Here is a 22,877-nt window from a genome sequence, read left to right as displayed (position 1 = left end):
TCTATTTTCTGATAAGAGTTTTCCTGCAGCACAAACTCTCCTCTACCCAAAAGATGCATCACTAATAGGTATGCGTAAAAGGCAAATCCTCCACGGAGCAGTGAGTGTTTTATCAGGACATTAGTATTCAGTTTCAAGAAAAGTCTCCTTTAAAATCCACATTATCTTAAATAACGAAGAAGCTCCAGCCTAAAATGATTTGGAAAGATAGTAAATGGGAAAGGAAAGTGATTTCCAGCCCATCAAACTGACATCTTCTTTTGTGTGATGAAACACTAATGTGGCATATTTAAGACGCAGACTGTATTTCAACCCATGCAGAGCGTGTTTAATATCACATGTTTAAAGCATAGACAGTATATATGTAAAGTGCATAGACTCTTTATGTAAAGTGTCTTGAGATAAACTCTGTTGTGAGTTGGCACCATAAATAAAATTGAATTGAATTATATAAAGATGGACAGTGCGTATTCCCCCACTGCGCCGTGGCGAAGCCGTGGTATCGAAGTTCTGCCCCAAACACCCGCCGGGCTCAATCCCAGCTGTCAATCATGACGTTTCACCCACTTTTTATTAAATCAAATAACTATTTAAATACAAACTTCCCAGAGAAAGGATAAAAAAAACTACCTACAATGACAGAAACCATCTCTGGGTACAGTACTTTAATTGTTTTTGTTTGGCCTCATCCGCTAACACACAGAGGGGCGATCCAGATGTTTCGTCTTCCCTTTAGGGGAGCTGTGAGGGCGGCCATCTTTATGTACAGTCTAGGGTTTAAACCATAAAATGGAAGATGATAAAATGCCAATATTGAATTGACTTGATACCTAAATCTAAAAGGTTAAAACTATTTTTTTTAAAGTTGCCATCGCAAAGGTTTAAAGGCTAGAGAGAGGGAGAGAGAGAGAGAGAGAGAGAGAGAGAGAGAGAGAGAGAGAGAGAGGGAGAGAGAGAGAGAGAGAGAGAGAGAGAGAGAGAGAGAGAGAGAGAGAGAGAGAGAGAGAGAGAGGGAGAGAGAGGGAGAGGATGGATGGATGGATGGATGGATGGATGGATGGATGGATGGATGGATGGACGGACGGATGGATGGATGGATAGATGGATGGATAGATAGATAACTTTATTTATCCCACAGGGGAAATGAGGTCATCGTAGCAGCGGTACAATACACTCAGTAATACAAAATATAAAATAAAATACAAAATATAAACTACCATAAGAGAACTGTATCGTAAACTTAAAACACTATATTAGAATATACTATGTGGATTTTAAGGTGATTGTAAGCTGATTGGCTCCTGAGTGAATTTCAGAAAATCCTGCGAGTGCACGTGGGCACGCATCAGAATCACCACACAACTGTGCTCTCAGTGAATCTTTCACAGACACGTTCAAGTATGTAAATGTAGTCTCATCTCTGGCCCACTTGCAGAACACAAGTCTAACAGTGAATCTATTGTTCCTTCACACGACGCCCTCGGCGTGGATGCGTCAACAGGTGAAAAAGGTCCCGACTGTATACGCTGGTTCAAGTGGCATCGAACTTGAGAGATGACTCACCATGAGTAGACAGCAGGCAGGTCTCCGAATCTGGCTTTGGAGGGCAGTGAGGCGCTACATTTCACTGCGCTGAACCACAGACCCGATCCCTCTCCAGAGGGGACACCCAAGAGTTCTCTGCGAAAGGCAACCACAGTGACATCCAAATAAACGTTCAACTCAAGGCGAGCGGCCGACTGAAAGAGCCTTGTATTGACACACAGCAGAAGCAGCAGGCGCTATTTGACATCCGGCTCAGTGGCGTGGCGAGTCAAGTCAAAGCAGTGGCCTGTCACTGTTGGCTCCGTTCACTGCCGATGATCTTTTTTCCAAACAGAGAACACAAACAGCGGTTCGTGTTGCAAACAACGCCATTTCGGGGGCGGCTCCGGGGGCTGGCTGACGGAGACTGGGACAGTAGACAGTTGTCACCCTCTTCAGGGGGAGGATCTGACATAAAGTGCTGCTTTCAGGAGTCGGGATGTGGAGCCGCGCAGTCTCTAAACACTCTCACTAAATGTGTCATTATGTCATTAGGTGGTGAGTTAAGGATGAAGGGGGGGGGGGGGAGCGGACATTTTTGAGTGGGAGTCACATTATAAACACTTAAATGAGGGACACGGAGAGATGTCAAACTGAAATATGAGGTTTGGTTGCTTCCTCCAAAACAAAATCTATCAACAGATATCAACAGATTTGGGATGATGACTGAGTTTTAGGGCTGGGTGATGATTCAACGTGATAATTTATCATCGTTCAATGTAGTCGTATCATGGTGAAATCATGTTTTACGATAGTATGAGACACAATTACATCATTATAAATCGATAATAACAAGCACATACTGGCTAAAAGTTCTCAAATCTGAAGCAAATTTATGTTTTGCTACTTAATACTACTACGATACTTACATATCTATATTTTGTGCTAAGTTCTTAATAAAATCGGATCAGTACTTTTAATTTTACTGGTATTTCATTCACACTGGAGCACAGAAAAAGGGCTTTTACACTTTGTGGTTATTCCCAATATTCCACTTTTTGCTCGTTTTCTAAGCTGTTTATGTGTCTAATGAAAATGAATATTCTTAATTATATGCAGCTGTGCAGAGGATTTTTTCAAAGTTTTGCACCGGCGGCTGACTTGTTCGACCGTGCGAACGCAGCCTCCCTCTTTCATCCCTTCAACCACCTTCTTGAAAAGGTCAGAGTTGATAGAAAACCTGTTGATATACAAGAATATCATAGTGTTTAAAATTAGGTAAATGTCTTCTTCCGACCAGAAATGTGGGCTTTTCTTTTAGACATGCATATCTATCATCTATCTCAGCCTCACAAACCGTTGGTTAGTTGGTTTATGTACAACACCCGTAACAATTCACAGGCCTGAGAGCAGTGAACAGGCAAGAGGCCGTAAACTGTGGTAAAAATCCTAATTAAGATGCATATTGCAAATGTGCTGCACACATGTCCAAAGAATGCTTCTAAACCCTGAGTAATATCCGCATACCCCACATGTCTTAATCATTTAGAATATCCAAACAGAATATGTTGTTAACATGAAGTGGAATATGGTCATATTCAGTATCATAGTGGAATATCAGGGCGCACTCACACTGTCCTTCCACACAGCGCCCCGGGCTTTAGGGTACTTGTCCCCCCTCCCTCTCCCCCCGCGCCCCAGGCCCGTTTGTACTCACACTACCTGGGCCTCGGAGAATGCTTCTTGCTGTCCATAAGTCATCACGCCGTAACACGTCACGCGCATTGATGACGTCATGGCGATGCGTGGCTTTGTTTACAAATCTTTCCGTAGACCTCAGAGTTTTTGTGCGTCTTGTCGACTGTTTTTGAATCTTTTCATCGACCAAATCTGCAGTAAACACTCCACCTCCGCATCACACCAACGTGAACCTTTCACCGCCATTGTTTTAAATGTCCGCGCATGGTCCCTCCTTCTTTTTTCTATGTCCGAACAGGCGCACATAAAATGACGTCAGAACCGCCGTAGGCATCGTGCTCGTGCTCGTACACGTGCGTGCTCATGCTCGTACATGTGCAAACGCGCTCTACAAAAGCCAACCTCTCTCAGTTATGCGCGGAGCAGGTGCACTCACACTGGTCAACTAGGCTTTAGCTGAAAAAACGGTTTTGGCCCGGTGCGGAAGGACATTGTGAGTGCGCCCTCAGTGTGCATGTAAACATTGTGCATCTAAATCGGCCTCTTATCTGCTCATAAAACACGCGTGGACGTCCGGTTTTGTGTCCAAACCCACTCGGTGACATTAACCTTTCATATTCTCATTTATCCCGCTGTAAACTTTCCGATAAAAACAAATAATGCCTCCGAATAAACTTTATAAAGGTTGATTAGTTAAAGCTGCAAGCACACAGACACAAGTGGCAGTTAATTTGCTCTGTAGTGAATTAATTAGCCGACACGTTACAAACACACAAATCAAGTGAGGAGAGTAATGCTCCAGTATTTGTTAAAACAAACAACACACACACACACACAAACGTCTCCCAGTGTAATGCGACAAATTCATTTAAGCTTCACAAGAGTCCTCGCACCAGCCTCCCTCTGAACTGTCCTCCAGTGTCAAAGCAGCTGATTCCCTCATATTCACGGAGGGCGACTGAGACACGACTGTGACATTTCTGCACAAAAGAAGTCTTCAGACAAAACAGCAACACAACGAACAACGTTTCCCCGAGGGCATCACGTGGACTTTATACTGTTTTTTTCCATTTCATAATTATAGTTTGCACATTGCGCTCTGTGGGGAACCCTTTATAACAGACGTAATCTGAATTTCACACCGAGTTGCCAACACATTAATTAAGCTCAGCCAACCAATGGGGGTCTAAATAAGTTACAGCAATAATGAGAGGCAGTGAGAAAGTCATATCTCCATCAGTTTGATTCTCAGGGTTATTTTTTATATTCGGGGCTTTGGAGGGCTCGGAGCGGGAATTAAAATAGCTTCTTTGAAGCCTCGGTCGGGGTAACATTTGGCTTTTTTTAATTTAAAGTGAGAAAAAAAATGTTTGTAAAGTCCCACACAGTGATATTTTAATGAAATGTCAAAAACACGTCTTTTTCCTTGATTTCTTTAAACAAAGTGCGTCTGAAAAGGTTCGGTTTGTGCAAAGTTTTAAGCGTGAAAAACACTTGACTGGAGGATATAGCAAACGGTTTGGGGGGTTTAAGGACAGAAAGCCCATTTCCCAAGGTCAACTCTCCCCTGTCACTTGAAGCTCGAAGGGTCACAGGGGCCAGGCAGCTGTCCGCCCGGCAGACGGTGATTAGAAGAGAAGCAGAGGGGCGAGACACTTCCCCGCGCTACTGGTCTGCTTTACAACGATACGGATTGCTGAAACAAAATCTGGCATACAATGTGAGAAAAAGGGAAAACATCCATAGAAATCTCAGCCCCGTAGAAAGCCCATTCAAACCTCAATCATGTGGCAGAATGCATAATTCTCCTCCGTCCGCTGGGTTTCTGTATCGTTAACTGAAAAGGCCAGAAATAAGATCAAAACAAATTGGGCGAACGACACTCTTAGTCCCCATTTCACTGATAAATATGGCATTAAAGCGTCCCCTCTCATCCCCTTCTCAGAGGCTGCGAGTCTTTAAGCTTTCATGTAATACAAATGCCTCTGTGTAAAGCCTCGCACTTCGTGTTCGCTGGCTGAAGTGCTGCTTCACATCATGAAGGAAACACCGCTCCGTCTTAGACTCTTTCTGCCGGTTTGAGAAATAGTTTCTCAGACAAATTGGACCAGACTCCAGCAGACTCCGAGCGAGGTGTCGGAGTTCTCCCCTGCCCGTATTTTCTGTTTGGAAAAGGTCGGGAAAATAAAACTCAGGGCACTGTGGACCAATTACTTACAATAAAAAAAGGAAAAATCACCTACCACTGTCATCACATATTCATTCAAAAACATTTCTGTATTAAAAATGTCTCAAACAGCTAGACCTATGTTGCCGGGGTTAAAGCAGGGGACGGTTTGTGAGCGTGAAGAGTTCATGCAGGCAGAAATGTGTGTATGTGTACAATGTACCGAATTAAGTATTAATTTAAAACTGCTCTGGTGCCTGCGATCTTTAGGCCCTGGTGCTGTATATTTCCTGATACTCTGAGACCATAAACTGGCTGGGAAAGTGTTTACTGAGGTAATAAATCAGGTGAGGAATAGAGTCATTTTCTCATTAGTGGCATTGCCAGACTTTACTCCAGCGCTGGGGTTATCTTCCTGGTAAAGAGGGAAAAAACGTTTGTATTTCTTTAAACTAAATCGCAATCGTCCCGGGCAGTTCTAAGTCCTGGATGCAGCAACGGTGCTGAGCAGAAGGGGTCTGACACCAGGTGCTGTGTCGGACGTCAGGCGTTATAGCCGCGCTGTAACCCGGTAAATCCGACTACGTCTTGTTACTGACGTGTTTTTTGCATCCAGTGGAGTCGCCCCCTGTTTAACAATAGAAAGAAATCAAGTGAAGGCACTTCAGCCTTGGCTTCACTTCAGACCCCAGGGTTGTCGGGACACTCTTCCCAGCAGCACTTTGTTTTTGTTTGCATCCGTAATCTTTGAAACAAGCAAAGATTCTCTAAAACAAAATGGCTTTACTGTGACTGCAGTTAAGTGTAATTTCGGCGCAAAATGGTCTTTTTCGGCACTTACATACATCAAATAAGCCATCGAGACAGTTTTTTTTGTGTATTAACTATTAACGGAGGAATCCGGAGAGTTGCTAACAGTCGGACATGGCTAACAGTGATTAGCTCGGGGCATTACGGTGAAAGCAATAACAGCAAACCTATTATTAGGAAACATGAACAACTCTTTCCCAAATCCAAAAACTAGAGTGCTTAAACTCTAATTTGTGATGTCAGCAGCATGAGAAGAGCCCCTACACATAAAACGAAACACCAACAACGTAGTTAGTGAAGCCAGAGTTTATTTAAGAGTGTTTTAAAGACTTACCTACTGGCCCCTGTACCAGCTCCTCTCATAGTAAAGTCCATTCAAGTGGATTACCAAAGTCAATCCCAAAGGAAGGAGCCCATTGGTGCTTTGTTTTGTGTAGGGACTCTTCTCATGCTGCTGCAGAGGTTTGTTGTTATTTTCAGCAGCATTAGTGGTTAAAAAAGACGTTTTAATGCCTTCACCGTGCTGCCCCAAGCTAATCACTGTTAGCCACGTCCGGCTGTTAGCAACTCTCCAGGATTTCTCCATTAATAGATACATGAAAATAACTGCGGCTGGCTTATTTGATGTATGTAAGTGCCGAAAAAGACCATGGGATGATTTTGCTTCAGAATAACCCTTCAAACCCTGAGGTTGCCGCTTGAATAACACACGACAAACATCATTTTCTGTGTCTTATTACTAATTACTAAATGCCCATCATAAGCTAGCGTTAGCTTCTTTTAGCATAAGCATGATCACTCAACTTTATGTTAGCTTTAAAAACACATTACCTCCAGCGATTTATCAAATCCAACACATTCGTGACAGTTCAATATTGAAAAACAACTTCTCATCTGGTAAATGTTGTTCCAAGTTGCTACGTGATTGGTATTTATTTAGTTAGAACATCCAAAAGCAGCACGAAAGGTCTGTTTTTTTACTTTTTCTTTGACTCTTTACATACAGTCTATGGTATGAACGAGTCTGAACCCTGAGACGCATCTCACTAGCTGGGATTATCCTATCTACATGTATATATCCACGGCAGGTGGTGTGTAGTGTACTTTATCACCTGTTTTTGATCTACTCATCGGCGGACACAAGACATTTCCCCTAAAATGGACGTGCGTGTGTGTCCCATTACTCTTCAAAGACCAAAATGCACTTCCCAAATGAGACAATCTGGTCTTCACCCCGAAACAAATCTCACACCTGCTTCAGCATCCTTTAAGGGGCCCTTTCATGCAGAGACGCTGCCTCTCGTGCTTCGACCGTGCCTCATTAAAACGTGTTTCTAATGCTGCTGTGAGGGGAGCGAGCAGGAATTTGGGACTGCCTTTAAAGAAGAAACACAAACACCTTCCAACACCTACTTATACGCCTCATACAGCGTCAAATACTTCATCAGAAGAAACAGAAATAGAACATCAGAGCAGCAGCCTGGCAGGGGTCTGAGCTTTAAGTGTCAGGTACGGGTTTGAATGACAATGCGTCGAGCCATTAATCCGAGCACACCGAATTAACAAGGATCGACTTTAAACAACCTGCTTAACAAAACACGTGCCATCTGCCGGTCTACGCTCAACAAAGCATTAAAAAAAAGTCTGCAGTTGCTTTACAGCCAGTGTTATTTTCAGCACTAGATTGATCTCATGCGGTGCCGATCGAGATGACTGAAACATTTAAGCAAATGCAGCCTGAACGCTGTCCTGGCAGAGGGGCTGGAGCCTTCAAAGCGCGGAGAACGGGAGCCGGTTTAAAACATTCTCCAAGATTAGCTCCTTTCTTAAAATCTGTCTCATTAGAAGAAGTTACAAGAGTGGGAGTGCCGCTCAGCCCTTAATACGGCAGCTAACATGGCAGCGAAGCCCCGAGACTCCTTTCTTCACGTCTAGATCCCAGACGCAAAAACCACAGCTGATCAAAAGAAGAAGAAAATAACTTAAATACACAAACTTCTTTGATTGAATGCCTAACGTAGAAGTCAATCACATCATCCAAAGTGGACTTCATTAAAGCCAAAAACGCTTTTTCAGCAAGGCAAGGCCGACCGCGAGGCAAGGAGGAAGCATAAGGCACATTTTGGTATAATAGTAATATTGTTAAAGTACATTACTTCTGTTAAACGTAAAGATGAGATGATACTATGCTTAGTAATTATAGCTTTGATTCAAAAACATCACAGCATCTAAATGTCACCAGAGGGGAAATACTCTGATTTTCTCATGATACAATTGGCTGATAAGAAATCATTTTGATTATGTGCACTTAATATTCAACTCAGGACTGACCCTTTTTTTAATCAACAATTGTGTTAAAATAATACAAAATATATATGCAATGTGTTAAATCATCACTATATTTAATAATAATAATGAGTTAACCCTGAAAAAACAAATGAACTGATTTTTCACTTGGAATGGTTAGAAATAACCTAAAAGATATACATATATATATTAGATTATATTATATATTATTGGGAGTATGTCTATCAAATGCGTCTGTAAGTAGCTCATAGCCAATTGTATCAATTATACCAGATGATTTTGTAGAGCGACAGAAATACAACAAGGAAGAAGACAATGGGTCAGAGATTCATGTGTACACGATGGCGTTGAGCGACTATTGATGTTTGTGCAGGACAAACATGAGGGAAGAAGGTAGCGCTATATAAGAGCCTTCTACGGACATGTTTTTATAAAGATACGATACGTAGATGTAAACAAAATACAAGCTTCGGAGTGTCGCATAGACGTCTTCATCGTCTTGCCATCCCTCCCCGTTCTGTGATTGGTTCCCTCGCTGAGGCAAAAATCGGATCCATGAAATCCAGGCTGCCGAGCGGGGGCAAAATGAAATGAGGCGTAAGGCAGCATGGGTGTACTCAGGCTAAGCTACAGCAGCTGTATTGTAGTCCACTCTATGCTGTGTTAAGTTAGCAAGTTAGCGTTACGTAAGCTAACATTACTTGCGTTAATTAGAATGAAACAACACAAATGTAAATAAACGTGAATGTAACGTGAATAAAACTTTAATATTAACTCTTATTGCTGCCTGAGTCATGTCTAGTTAATGGTTGAATATGGAGAATGAGCAGAACAGCGCCATCTAGTTTCTCAAGATCGTAGCCGCAACAACAAAACATGATTCCAGCAGTCCGGTTGCCAGGTTCGTTGCTGAGTGTGTCAGCGATCAGCCTGCTCCATGTCAAGTGATGAATCATACAGGGTAACCACTAATTTGGACTAATCAAATAACTTTTCAACAGTATTTAACGTTAGCCGGTCTTCGACTGGAAGTCTTTCTTTGAGCGGTGTGTAATGGATTAGCTAGCCCACAACTCAAAAGGATTCCTTGTTGCTGTAGCAACAACAAACAACCCTGGCAACCAGCAATGCCCAACGCTATTGGCTGCTACCATGGAAACAGCACGGGACAGAAAGTCATTGTTAAACCCGTCAAAAAAGTGTAAATATTAATTCAGACCAAAGATATATAGACAGTATATTTACAGAAATTAAATAATTTCATTCGGTACCCTTCAAAACGCCCCGTGGGATTATTATTTAAAAAAATATAACCTTTAATAAGGATTGCACATATTCAACCACTAATTAATTGCAGATCCTATTCTTACCTTTGGATGTTTTTTCTAGGCCTATAATAATTTAATGAGTACTTGAAATTCAAATTACAAATGCCCATCACACTCAACAAGTGTGTGTGTGTGTGTGTGTGTGTGTGCGTGTGTGTGTTTGTGTGTGTGTGTGTGTTTGTTATCGGCCACACACGGACAGTTTCTCTCACCAACCACTGTGCCACTACCTCACATCACCTCTGTGACTCCGTGTTAAAAATGTATGCTTCAGGGCCTCCTAGGTCTTCTTGGCTAAACGAAGAGGGAACATAATACATCTTCCTTGGAAGTGACATTAACACTCTGTGGGGCTTTCGGCTGGATATCAATTAGAGGCTCATTAGGCGTTTAGAGATGGCTGTCCCTCTGGCTTCCTGTCGCCCGCTGTGAAACTGGCTTGACCCTGACCTTGAGAGAAGGCTGGTGCTCTCTCTCTACCAGACATTACTTCCTTTGAATCTCGTGCTCCAGAAAACACATTTAAAAAGAAACACGCGGCCAGAAAACTTCATGGATCTTCATGAGAACGTACGTGCAGAGTGCGCCGCATTCAGCTGTGCTCGGTGCTGCGTGTTTACTCATCCAGGCCCTGTATTCTTGCCTCTTGGTGTGCAGTTAGGGGCAGAGGTGGTTTGGAGTATTTTTAGACCGGCTCAGAGGGGACTCTATGTTCTGACTGCTAACACAATGAACCCTCATGTCTGAACAAGGACATATTTTGGTGGCTGGAGGCTAAGCGGTCCGCTACCTTTAAAAAACAAGCCACTGTTGAAGATGGCGTGCGTGGACTCCATCTACGGGGCCATTTATCCTTTCATGCCATAGAAAACCCAATCCTTAAAATGGTTTTAATGCATTCTGAAGAACATGTCATACGGAAAATTCTGCATTCACACAGTAATGCAGAATCTTTAAAATACAGCGTTAAACAAAGTGAGTTATACTGAAGTGACACGAGGAGATACAGCCCTGTAGATCCCCCAGTAAAGCTAAGGTGGAGACTTTTCCTTTGCAAAGGGACAAACCCACGCAGCTGCGAGCGTCGTGGTCAGCGATCTGACATTTTGTTGAACTGAGAAAAACGGAGCACATCTTTTTGATCCGCATGAAATTTACAAGTGTGTGTGGCTTGAGTTAAACCCTCACGGTCTAAGTAGAACACAATAGTTTCGCTAAAAAGGAGTCTTAAAAATAGCCCGCATGCTCTGCCACGTAGCATTACAGGGCTCCAGACTGACAGTGTGCAGAGCAAGGGCCGCTTCGCTTTCATTCATTTAATCAGAGTGTTTGGCTTCTGGGCACTGTACTCGCTACGTTTATTAAAGCACAGTCACAGTGTAACATTATTTTTGCAACATTTAATTTACTTAGCTATCCACAAATAAGATCTATAAGTACATGCCTAGAAGGTACAATCTTAAAATGATGCATTTGTGGGCTCACTGCCTGCAAATATGAAGCTATTTGTTTGGTCTTAAGGTTTGAATGTACTTAAAAACAACAAGAGGATGAATCTCATTTTAATGGCTTTTTGTTGCAATCTGACAAATCTATAATTACTGCAAACCACTGTCTCACACACACACACACACACACACACACACACACACACACACACACACACACACACACACACACACACACACACACACACACACACACACACACACACACACACACACACACACACACACACACACACACACACACACACACACACACACACACACACACACACACACACACACACACACACACACACACACACACACACACACACACACACACACACACACACACACACACACACACACACACACACACACACACACACACACACACACACACAATAAAGGTAGTTTTCCTTACGATCGATCAGTGAGTTTTGTTTTAAGGGAATTTGTACAAAAATATCAAAAGAGATTCAGTTTATAAGGATTTGAGGGTGTGTGTGTGTGTGTGTGTGTGTGTGTGTGTGTGTGTGTGTGTGTGTGTGTGTGTGTGTGTGTGTGTGTGTGTGTGTGTGTGTGTGTGTCCACGTGTGTAGGGGGTTTAAACTGCTGTTTTGTCTTTCCCACAGTAAAAATGAACCCTAATTTGAAAGAAAGCTGGATTCTACTTTGCCTGAAACAATGAATAGATATTTTAAATCGTTGTCAATGATAATTAATTGACTCTCTACTTGCGGACTGTCAGTACTGGAGGGGAAAACAAACACTGGGCTGGCCACACAGTGTCTGACTACACACATTTGAGAAATCCTAATTAGGTTTTCAAGTATACAAAAGAACAGAGTCACATTTCTTACTCTGTCAAAAAACATCCTGATAGATCAGATCAGATCAGATCAGATCAGATGGGCATCGGGACAACGTGAAACGGAGCAGATGTAATAAAAACCTGCAGACTCTTGCTGATCAACGATAACTTAAAGGTTTGAGGTCAGGAACAGAACGACAGAACCCAAGAACAACCTGCTGACGCCGGGCGTGTGAACAAAACTGCGAATGATTAAAACAAAGGTGGCAAAAGCAGACTGTGAACCGGCCTCTCAACGGCTATTCACTCCCTCTACAGACAGATGCAAGATCATATCAAACGTTTTGATATTAAATCTCGTTCTTGACCTTGAAAAAAAAAACGCGGCCAACAAAAGAGTCAAGAGACGGACTAAACGGAGGTCAGATCTGTGTCCTCTACAGCTGTTGGACTAGTATTGTTTTCCAGTCGTTCCCTAAGGGTAGCATTGGGAACAGACTAAAAACAATGCTACGTCTCATGAAATCATTTTCTCCTACACTCCTAGTCACACCCTGTTTTAGCACACGAAGCCAACAACGTGTCCACTATGTTCTACAGACACAGAAATGCCTGGCAAATTATAATGGAGTTAACCCATTAATGGCACTTCACATCACAGACGCAGAGGCCCATCTCCCACTGCTAACTGCACGGAGGAACAGTGGAGCTATTTAGATATGACAGAGCGCCAGTGTTTCACTGACAGCTTCACGCCGGCCCACAGATCACATTTGAAAAGCGTTGGCAGCAGCAGTGTCAATGCACGAGCATTAAGCAGATGACACGGCGGTAACCCCGTTTGTCTTGCGCTGAACCTCTTGTAGCACAAAATGCAGCTTTCATGACGGATGGCTAAGTCCTTGGTTTTCTGCCAGCAGTGACGTCAGATGTTGTCACCCGTTTGAGATGTTATCGCTGCACTGAAGCGGCGCTATCACATGTTATCAGCCTGATAGATACGGGTTAGGAGGAGCATGCTACACCTACAGTAGTAGCAGGTTCAGATCGGCCTGTTAGCGTGGTTGGATCCCTTGGTTTAGCTTTTTGACGCTCTAGGAACCCCATTGTGAATTCAAACAAAACAAGTGCTACTTTATAAAGGGTAACGCAACAAAAAGTCAATGTTTTAATGTAAGGATCTATTCATATTTGTCGCCTTACGGCGCCGCGGTCGACGCAGATGAGTGATCCAGCTCACCAACAGATGATAAACAGCCTACTGAGCTGACGGAGATAGATAGAGCGGGGCCAAAGCGCCTCATATATCTATGGTAGTGATAAATAATTGATAATCAATCGCCTGAAAATATTCAAAGCTGGTTAATGTCGTGAGAAAGGAGAACACAGCGGATGAGAGCAACATCTGGATGATGATGCACAGAAGAGAGACTCTCTGGTATCAGGGCTGCAGATTTGATGATATGATGTTTTCAAAATGATGTATAAATGTGTATTAAATATAATTTTACAGGACTGGCCTCCTCTTAGTGGCTTAGTGGACTAATCAGCCGTTTTGGTCTCAGTCAACAAAGATTTCTTTAGTCCAGGACTTCCCAAACGTAAGAATGCAGCAGCCCAATTTGAAAACTGAAAATCTTCTGCAGCCCACTCACACTAAAGTAGTTCCCAATACCCCCGAAGCAATTTCAGTCAAAAGCAACTGGACACGGTTATTTATCCAGGAAGACGACTCACCTCTCATCCAAGAGGCTTCATCAGTCTTCATAGTTCCCAATATGTTTATTATTTCATTTAAAATTGTTTTATTATTTGTTGTAAATGGCCATGAGAGTCATACATAATGGTATAGTGGTTAGCACTGTCGCCTCACAGCGAGAAGGTTCTAGGTTCGCATCCCAGCTGGGGCCCTTCTGTGTGGAGTTTGCATGTTCTCCCCGTGTCTGCGTGGGTTTTCTCCGGGTTCTCCGGTTTCCTCCCACAGTCCAAAGACGTGCAGGTGTTCGGTTCATTGATGACTCTAAATCACCCGTAGGTGTGAATGGTTGTCTGTCCCCGTTCGTCTCTATGTGCCCTGTGATAGACTGGCGTCCTGTCCAGGGTGGACCCCGCCTCACGCCCGATGTCAGCTGGGATCAGCTCCAGCCCCCCGCGACCCCGACAGGGACAAGCAGTTGCAGATGAATGAATGAATGAATGAAGTCATTTTTCATGCTGAAGGACTTCAACTCACAAGCACATCTCTGGTAAACACTTTTGCTTTTGTATGTGTCTTTGTGGAGAAACTCAGTTTTACAGATCTGTCGTATTTCTGTATTAGTGAATTTCTTTAATCGAAGACAGACTTATATTTTTGTACACAGTTTCTATGGTAATGTTGAAAAACCAGCGGCTGAACTGCATTACGGACATGTCTACGCCATCTGGATGACGCTTTACGTTCTGATCCTTGCACCTTATGTTCAGTTTGTTCTAAAGTTCTTAATAAAATGAGAAAATACTCAGTAATTTCATTTTAAACGTGCTATATTGTCATTTACATTGTTATTGAGATGTGAAATGACCTATTTATCGAGATAGAAGATTTTGTGCACAAAAAATGGGGGGGGTAACAGAGGTCACTGGTTGCTCCCAACGACACTTCAATGTAAAAGGTTGCTGATACTCTAGCTGTTGTTCCAGCTATGAGACACAGCTTTCAAGCCTGATGAATACTCTGCCATTCATCTGCTATCAGCAGCTGAGGGCGGCTCATGCAGCTGCCTAATAGGCTAACAGGGATCTTCAGCTCCCAGGAGGGAAGTTTGAGTGGTAGACTGACGGGATACAGCCGCACAGCCAATCTTTGTTATCTCGCAGCCGAGACATCTGGGCAGAATCCGGTAATGTCGTGTAACTTAAGAGGTGGCACGCTGGATGCATGTAACAATTCCACTTGTCCAGAGAGACGTGATTAACTTGATTTCATTAAAGCTGCAATGCAGCAAAGACTCCGGTCACAGCAGTAACTGCCAATATGAAATATATCGGTGCAAACTCAGGAGAAATGACTCCGTCTCAGCAAGAACGAGCTTCTGCTCTCACGCTGTTTTCACACAAATACATGGGTTTGAACATGCTCTTACACGTCGGTCCCTTTCAGGCCTTATTAGCCTTTTCTCAAAGATAATTTTCCCTATTCAAACAAAAGACCACAACTTCAATTTCTTCTGCAGGGCATTCACAGGCCATTTGAGCCAGCAGCTGTACTCCAGTGGCTTTCCTGCTCTTCTCAAAGCATTTATTGTTCACAACACAGAAGAGCAAACGGTGCACACAGCACAGCAGACTGTGACCCATACATAAGGTTATTTGTGCATTTATCTATGCTAACGACTCATACTAAAGATGTAATCAAAGGTTTCTGCATGTTTTATTAATCAGATGTAGCATTTACTGGAGGAGCGTGGTGCAGAGACCAGCGGAGGAGGGTATAAACGTATAAATCAGACTGTGATATTCTCTACAACCCCTCTGATTTGATTACACACCGTCTCTTTTGGGAAGTACAGTAGTGTGGTGTGTCAGCAATGATCTGTAAGCAGCTCAGATACAATGCTGTGAAAGCAGGCAGACTAAAATATTAAGTTAAAAAACCTCAAGTTATAATATATTGATGCAGTGCTCCCATTTATTGTTACGAAGCTGTAACTAGGCCTAGATATCATAATGGCCTCTGTTGTGTGTCGCTACCGAAAACTACTAAAGCGCTTTGATCCTGTGCTGGATTTTCGGTTGAGCTGCTGGATTTATTTTGTCTTAAAAAGGTGTACATCCGACTCCTTTGAAGAGAAACAGGCAGCAACATGTACGAGAAATACAAAACACAGTCTCACCGGCTCCTTGCTTCAAATAGATCCAGGTTGGACACACGTTTAAGATGCTCCCACGTTGTTGTTGTAGTTTTGTTGGAAGTGCTTTTCGGTGCACGACTGACTGCAAACGCTAACTTTAAAGTAACAAGTACGGGAGCGGGAATGGGTAAAAACCAAGAGGCATGTCCCATTTGGTGATTAGCGCCAACTGGGACACATAATCTAGATCATGGGTGTCAAACTGATCCAGTAAAGGGCCATGTGGCTGCAGGTTTTCATTCCAACCAATCAAGAACTCACCTGACTCGACTCACTCAATCACCTGAACTGTCTTCACACAGGTGATCCGTTGGACCAGGTGTGTTTTTGATTGGTTGGTATGAAAACCTGCAGCCACAGCGACTCTTTACTGGATCACTTTGACACCCATGATCTAGAGAGACGGCTAACATTGGCCCTGCTGAACATCATGTTTGGTGGTTAGTTCGTTGCTGATAACAAATATGCTCTATTACATTCCCTGGCAACAACAAAGCTGCGTAGAGCTTTATATGAAGTGGTATTTGTGGGAAAGAATACACCAGAACGACTTCAATCGTCGGAGGATGAACTGCAGCGAGACGGGGCTGATTCCTACACACAAACATCAAGATCTTCTCCGTCGAGTCAAAGCGGTGCGGTACGAGTAGGTAAGAAGCATTCAAAAAACGGGAGACTACAGGGTGCAACCGCAGCTAAACCGCAGCATTCATCCTCTGACAGCGGGGCTGAAAATCCAAGATGAAATGGTGCGGCTTACCTCCCGTTCCATTCACTAACAAGAAAGAATGAGGCGCTAAGCGGACGCCTTTTCCACATCATTATTACATAATCAAAGGGCCACACCAAAATGAGGGACACGCCTGGGGAGAATAAGTCCCTCATTAAAAGGAGTTCAGTGCACCGTTGTCTTTTCCAAATGAGGCAATTTCGGAGTGTTACGGACTATCGCGTACATCTTTATCCACAGGTTTCCCAACGTGTTAAAGATGCTGCTGAGCTTCTGCTGTTATCCCGTGTGTGACGCTATTACTGCGATTCCTTTGCTGTGCTTTTCAAATGTGACTGCCGTGCCCATTCTCGGGGCTTGGATTTGACGTACCGGCCAAGGGAAGGAAATGAATTATAACCGAAATATCAATTTTAATTCCCTTTACACTGCATTTTTTTTTCTAAAGTGATGATTACGCGGTTCACGCTGCAGTGCACACACGGCAAACATTCAAATCTGAAAAGCCAAGCGTTTTGTTTTCGCAATAGGCTTTGGTACAATAGTCTCCTTGGCTGCTTTTCCTGATTAAAACACCATAAAGAGAGCCGTTTTCCTCAGCACTCAGGGACATGAATCAAAAACATGACACCTTTATTCCCCGTGCGGGAAACAATCTCACATTTTCAGATAAGACTTTAGAAAGTGACACCCAGCGCTGCCTGGCTTGGTCATTGGGTACACACCAAAAGAGCCTCATTAAACTTTTTCATATCTGAAGGAGCAGTCAAACACTCTCGTGCGGTTAGAAGTCTCTTAATTAACTCCGACCACTTTAAAGAATACAAAGTGCAGTGTCATATATGTTATACGTTATGTGAATGACTCTATAAAGCAGCCGCCGGTGACACTTCAAAGGAAAACTTTCACAATATTATGCAAGATCGAGCTATTATTTCAATATTTTATGACAAAGTGCTGTAATTTGCCTTCCTGATGTACCCACTTTGTCTCAGCCTGCCTCGTCCACTCCTGATTCAAATCAGTGATTTCAGACATTTCCAAGAATGACTCCCAGCGACCCGCAGGATAAGAGTGTGCTTGACCATTTCAGCAGTGGGATTAGGTGGAAGGAGCGATAGATAGCTAGGATGAAACATGAGGTTTTATAAAAAAAAGCCAGTTTCACCTCTTATGGCTGCATTACATTATGCTCCATCCAGACTATTCTCAGTGGAGTATTGTGTCTTCTTCTGCAGTGATCTTCCTCCTGAACCAACAAGTCGTCTGAATGGTTGTCTTATTTGTCTACCTTCCAGAAATCGTACAGATCTATTGATAAATACCTTTTGTGATTTGACGCCCCTGTGGTTGAGGTTCGGTGAGGCTTAAGCACAAAAAGCACTAATAGGCTGAAGAAAAGAGTATTGTTAGTTTATCCTTTTATACTCTCAATAAATTCACCAGACTCCTTTGACTGAAAATGTCATTTTACCTCGCAAAACACAGGAGCTTCTAGTCCACCGCTGCCACAAACTAAAGGTACAAACTAAAGATACGCGGTAAAAACGCTTTGCGCCGGCCGCTCCATTCATTTCCTATGGAAGAGGCGGTAGCAGCAGCGCCCAATGTAGCAGCAGCGCCCAATGCAGCGGCACCGGCCCAAGGTAGCGTCGCAAACCGCTCAGATTTGCCTCTCTGCCGCTGCGCTCTTGACCTAGCTGCTGCTGACCTTTCAAAAGCACAACCAATGAGAAAGAAGCTTCCAGTGTGAGGTTTAAGTTACCTAGGCAACCAGAGAGCAACATCAGACCGGTCAGAAAGATGGAGGAAAAACTTATTGTTTGTGTGTCTGAGTTTCCCGAACTATTTAACGTTACATTAGAGTCGTTTCATGGTCCCTAAAGAAAACCATAATGATGGAGGTTCATAAGCACCGCATTAACCAGCTCTAACTGGGGGCTGCGAGGCGTTCCCAGGCCAGTGTGGAGATATAATCTCTCCACCTGGTCCTGGGTCTTCCCCGAGGCCTCCCCCCGGGTGGACGTGATCTCGTTTGGAGTTATTTTCTGTGTCTATTCTACTATGGTTATATAATGTTTGGTTTACATTGCTGGAGCAATGGCTGCATAAGATGGAGCACAATGTTTGATGTTGTGAACCAGAGAAGGATCCGCACGGGTGGTGGTGGTGGTGGTGGTGGTGGTGGATGGGAGGGGATTTGTTTTGTTTTTGAGGAGGGGTTTACTCTTGTTATTGTTGTGCTGTTGAGATTATACAACAGAAAAGGCATTTTGAATAGCATTAAGAGGTTTAGTGTTTTTAGGATTGACTACTGAGATGCATTTCTGGACCGGTGTAAATTGAATTTCTCACAATTTCACTCATTAAGCTGCATAATTGATGAGAACGATTTAGCTCTTGACAATAAATTGCATTCTATCTGGTGCACAATGCTGGCGTGATGAGCTTAGAGCGCCTGCTTTAGTATCAGTTTCGATTCAAAGATTTGTGGCATGTTTTATTCATACCGTGCATTTCTGGAGTACTGCGTGAAACTGCAGGCTGTTTTCTGTCGACCTCACGGAGACGGAGAAATCTTCCGCCCATTTGCTGCGGCAGAATCTTTTGACCTTTGGCCTGACAGCGAGCGTGACAGGAGGGACCGCGTTGGCTTGGACTGTGGAAAACATACCCTTGTCATCACTCCCTCGGAGCGATAAGGAGAAGACAAAAAGTTTAGGGCTGGTCGAGTAAATAAGAGAAAAACATTATGATCTCATAAATGGGGAAAAGATCTCCTCACTGTGAACTCACACACGTGTCAGGGGGAGCGGGGCTGCGAGAGAGGAGCAAAACTAGCTCATGTCACTGATGTGATGAGAGAGCGCTTTGAGGACGACTGTCTTTTATCTACGCCGAGCTGACAACCAAGGACTTGAATTAAAAAAGAAAAAGCACGGCGAGATACGGCAGTCGTCTCCAGCCTCATACAAAAACCATGAGTACTGTCTGGAAGCCCAAAACTCTCACCAGTCTGCAGACCTATTTTCCTGATAAATGCTTTATCACAGCACTTCTCTGGGTGCCATAGAAAAGGCAGAGCTCGCGTTTTAACAGTGCGTGTGTGTGTGTGTGTGTGTGTGTGTGTGTGTGTGTGTGTGTGTGTGTGTGTGTGTGTGTGTGTGTGTGTGTGTAAACTGTGCACTAAAGATGACATTCTGTGACAGCTTTGCCATTCCACAAAACTGCACCATGTTTCATCCTTAACCGTATAACTACACATAAAACAACTCATCACATTCCCCCGTCCGACGCACACTTCCTGCCATATGAGCGAAATAAGCGTTTTCCCCCCTCTCTGAACAACAGGCATTACACAGATTAACAGCCTTTGTTGAAACATACTATTACCACATAAGGACCAGATGTCAGATAATAGGCTGTGCGGAGTGAGGTAGGTGCTGGCCTGGAGCCACTGAACAAGTAAGAACAGCTTCTTCCATATAAACCTCTACACTTTATGGACAGCTTGTTGTCTGGGAGGGCACCCCCCCCCCCCCCCCTTATACCTTGAGACTGCATGTGTTGAATGTATACGTAGTTTACACATAGAGAATAAATACCCTCTGTGTGTGGCCCATGCAACATAAGTATAGCCTTAAATTCAGTCAATTTAATACATAATAACAGTTAGATAGAGCAAGGCCTCTGTTTTTAAATCATCTGCAAACTATGTGGTAGGTAGCCCCCTGATATGCATGTATGAATGACCATCACTAATAAATAATATAGCCTGTGTGTTGTAATGTGAAAGTGTGGAATTGCACTGCACATGTTGCTGACACAAAAAAAAGCTTGTTATTGTACACAAAGGACCAGCTTAGTCTATCTCATCTAACACTACTGGGGGTGTTTACTGGCTTAGCAGGGTGGCCGGGCTTCGCCTGTGAGCAGCGGTGAGACACGGGCATTATAGGTTATAGATTGGCTGCTGCAGGAGCCTGACACCTACTACACACACACATGTTAGAGGCTGTAAAATGGAGGATAAAGGCAACTTTGAAATACAGATAGGCGCAGCTGAAGGAAGAGCAGAAGTTCCTGTGAGAAAAGAAGGAGAAATTACCTTTCCTGGACTCGAACCTTTGTTGTTCTGGACAGTTTTTGGCATCACATCCGTGCCTCCTCCTCCTCCTCTGCCGCTGCTGCTGCTGCTGCGGCTCCGGTAACCGTGTCTGCTGCAGAGCTCCGTGCGGCTCCTCAATCCAGATTACCCGACACAGTCCGCACGTTTCCAATCGGTCCGAAATAGCTCGAGGAGCGAGCGGCTCTGGAAATAACTGCACCGATCAAAGCGGCTACATTCAGGCAAAACGCAGGAGACGGTCACAGTAGCGACACCCATGGGTGTGCGCGGCGCAGAGCACCGTCTGCAGCAGGTAGCGGTGCCCCGGACTGAAGGCTACTTCTCGCCCGGACAAATGTGCCAAGCGTCGGTGGCCATTCACAACTAAAGTCGCGTGTGAGTGTGTGAGTGAGTGTGTGTTAGTGTGTGTGTGTGTGTGTGTGTGTGTGCTGCAGTCAGTCGGTGCCCAGTGCCACGCAGCGCCGCAACATGGAGCGCTGACCTGCCTATCAAGCGCTACAAGTCTACCACAGAGGAGACTTCCGGTGCGGACTTTCAAAACAAAACACGCAACAGTTGTAATTTTCGCATTCCCTGGTGTAAAGCGCGCAAACAATAATCAAAATAGACCTAAAGAAATACACATGAAAATAAGGAAAATAAATGAAGCCTCTTTTATTATTGTTTTGGGATCATTACTGTCTCATTTCCGGTATTAATCTTCTTTATTAATTTTTTTATTTAAGCAAGATAATACGAGTTATATACAATATAAACAGCCGAGCGAGTGACTCCAATGACAGATAAAATAATATATAAATTATAATATTAGACAAAGCTAAATAATGTTAAATAAATACAATAACAGACAAAAATAAAATTCAATAAAAATCAGTCAATCAGGAAATAAGGTGCATAGATATTTATACAGATGAACCAATTTTAGATATGTTTTTGTATTATTTTAACCTTTTTATAAAGACATCAAAAATAGTAATTAAGTAAACGACATTTATACATAGTTTTTTGACAAAAAAATATTTTTTAAAAATAATAATAATGGGATTATTTTTAGCGAATTCTCCTGTTTTTGTCTTCTAGTTGGAGACGATGCTTTATATTGTCATAAGGTCAAAAGCGGAATAATTTTATCATTATAAGTTATCCACTACTGAGAAAAACCCAAAATATCTGAGTTAATCTACAAAAAGCAGAAACATCCAAACCCATGTTGAACCCTTGATGCAGGGTCGCACAAAGTACACGTGTAAATCTCATTCAGGATCTTAACATGAACCTGTTTCCGGTGTTAATGCTGTTTTCTGTGAGCAGCTTGACGCAGCTGAAATCCCATGCGAGCAGACGGGAGCACGGGAGCAAACATACAGTGGGGGGTGGAAAGGCAAGCCTCATGAATAATGCACGAGGAAATAAGGCACTAATACCTAAATCATTCATAATTATTCAAGAAAAACAAGGTCGATGCCAATCAAACTGCAATCCATCCCCCCTGCAGATCATGGCGTGTGACATTTTGAAATGATAGATGGAGAAGAGGTTGGGCCGGAGTCAGACATTATCCTGACCTCTTCCTCAATCACTCAATAAAATTACAGGCCTATCAGCCAGAATGATAATCAGGGATGTTGCATAGGGAGAAATTAACCATACACAGCGCTCGATTGTGGCACACACGTTAAACTAAATCTATAATGCATCATTTAATACATCACAATTAAACTAATGTACGCTGTTTGCTGAAAGGGGCCGTTTAAAAGCAACATTTATATGTTTTGAGACCAACTTACATATGAATATATTGATTATTCGGGCTGTTGTTGGTGTAGTCGTTATAATACTGGTGGTCACAGTTTAAATAGATTTTTTTTTTTAATGTACCGCCACATTAGTGCTGATTCATACTGATTACTAAGCGAATGATAATGTGCTTATCTGGCATTAGCTGTAATCTACTTAGTCTCTTATCGTAACTTAATTAACTCGCAACCGC

The 22,877-nt window shown here is 43.2% G+C and overlaps 1 protein-coding gene across 1 annotated transcript in view; it reads right to left on the bottom strand.

Annotated features, from left to right (window-relative positions):
• The window catches only part of tanc2b (tetratricopeptide repeat, ankyrin repeat and coiled-coil containing 2b), a 183,963-nt gene extending 162,976 nt beyond the window's left edge, over positions 1-20,987 (bottom strand). Inside the window, 1 exon segment of the mRNA XM_083933114.1 lies at positions 20,867-20,987. The gene's annotated coding sequence lies outside the window, so the exon portion shown is untranslated.
• Between the last annotated feature and the right edge of the window lie 1,890 nt (positions 20,988-22,877).

Source organism: Echiichthys vipera (genome assembly GCF_963691815.1).
Source record: "Echiichthys vipera genome assembly, chromosome: 18".
In the NCBI taxonomy this organism is placed as follows: Eukaryota; Metazoa; Chordata; class Actinopteri; order Perciformes; family Trachinidae; genus Echiichthys; species Echiichthys vipera.
Note: the sequence above shows the minus strand (reverse complement) of the source record. Positions and strands in the feature narration are given on the sequence as shown.